General features: G+C 34.9%; 1 long non-coding RNA gene across 2 annotated transcripts; it reads right to left on the bottom strand.

Moving 5' to 3' along the window:
• Positions 1–6: 6 nt before the first annotated feature.
• On the bottom strand, positions 7–1,619 carry LOC111383758. Of its 2 annotated transcripts, none has more exons than XR_002700790.1 (3): positions 898–1,619; positions 687–807; positions 7–245 (listed from the first exon to the last, which is right to left on the bottom strand). It is a non-coding gene; the product is annotated as an uncharacterized LOC111383758 (long non-coding RNA). The 2 variants fall into 2 exon arrangements; XR_002700791.1 differs by having other exon boundaries at positions 1,467–1,619.
• Between the last annotated feature and the right edge of the window lie 6 nt (positions 1,620–1,625).

The following is a 1,625-nucleotide window of genomic DNA, read 5'->3' as shown; positions in this document are numbered from 1 at the left end:
GTTTAAATACCTAATCCCATCGTTTTTCTAAAGCATTTTGGTCAGATTGCTTCTTCAAGCATTAATCAATCAAACATTTCAAAACCTGTTGCCCAACTATGTAGATCTACATAGGCCAGATCAGAGATTTGGACCTTACCAACCGACCAGAGACTTCAAAATGCAGTATCCAAAGAGCAGATCTGTGCATTCAAGATTGAAGATTTAGGCACTGCTGCTGGAAGTGTAGGCATTTCGCCATTCCCCTAAAAAAAATAAAATTAAGTTATTAAAAGAACAAAGTAAACACTAACTTTTATGAAGTATTTTGCTGAAAATAAGGAACCACTAAGTAATGAAATCGATTTTCCAGCACTTCAATGGAACTATCTACAACTCCCTTGAATTCTTTAACAGAGAAGGCTGACAACAACAAAGGATTTTGTTAACAAATTGAGTAGGAGAATGCTAAAAAGGGAATGATATATTTTTTACATTTTTCATGCAACTTCTGGATAACAACAAGGATTTCCTGCTGAAATGGTCTGCCAAAGAGACTATCTAGACCAAAGAGGAGAAAAAGAGGAAGAGATTGAAAAGGCTTAGGGATATGGTTCGTTTATACTGTGTTAGAGGCAGGCACATGACACGTGCAAAGAACGTGCGGTCAAGCTTCTGTATGACATCTAAGCAATTAGATGTCTTACAATTTATCTTGCTAAAAACCGATTCAAAGAGTCCGAGCACATTTACTGCTTCCCAATACAATCCAATGCTTTAACCATCCACTTAAATTCCTTCATTAATTGAATGGAGAGGATTTAAAACCTGTAAAAAAGCAAAATTTATTACAACTCGCACTTTATCTTTTATTCATGCATGCAAGGAATTAACTCAATTAAGAAATATTTTACATACAAAGTCCCAAAGAGTGGTTAAAGCTTTCAAGATAACACATTCAGTTCCAACTACACAGTGATAAGGAAGCTCCTCGTGCAAAACCACTTCCCACAATAAGTAACATTCTAAATGATTTATAAGGCATAGAACACAACAGGCATCCAAAATGCAACCTGCCAAATTTTCTTCTTTGTATGTGCTGGTTCGTCAATTATATGAAATAATTATTTAGATCATGCATCATGAAGAGTCAGTAGTGTGAAATTCAGCAGTATTGAACTTTTTAATGCAAGGGCACATTGACAGTAAACCAGTAGTTCATATAGCTATTATCATAATACTGGCGCGATCTTTTCCAAAGCATCTTTTCTATTCCTCTCAATCATAAATTCAATAAAGATTTAACACAAACTAGTCTATATTTTGCCCCTATGTAAGCGCTTTTGGTTCTGGAATCGTCTATATTGATTGCTCAAACATGTTAAATAGTATGGAATATAGTGATTCAACAAATCCCAATAACTACATGCTAATCAGAAGTCTTCTAAACAATAATAACAAAAAATTTCCTCAAAAATGCAACACACATGTCGAGCGTGTGTCACTCGCATTCATCAATGGGATTGTGGTATCAGTGTTTAATGTCCTTTGAGCATTTGTCTCTTATTAAGGATAATGTTGGTCCATTCATCCATGTGACTTAGAGGTGTTAACTGTTATACTACAAGACATCGGCATTATTTTAG

The sequence above is a fragment of the Olea europaea genome, unplaced genomic scaffold (assembly GCF_002742605.1).
Source record: "Olea europaea var. sylvestris unplaced genomic scaffold, O_europaea_v1 scaffold2751, whole genome shotgun sequence".
Classification (NCBI taxonomy): Eukaryota; Viridiplantae; Streptophyta; class Magnoliopsida; order Lamiales; family Oleaceae; genus Olea; species Olea europaea.
Note: the sequence above shows the minus strand (reverse complement) of the source record. Positions and strands in the feature narration are given on the sequence as shown.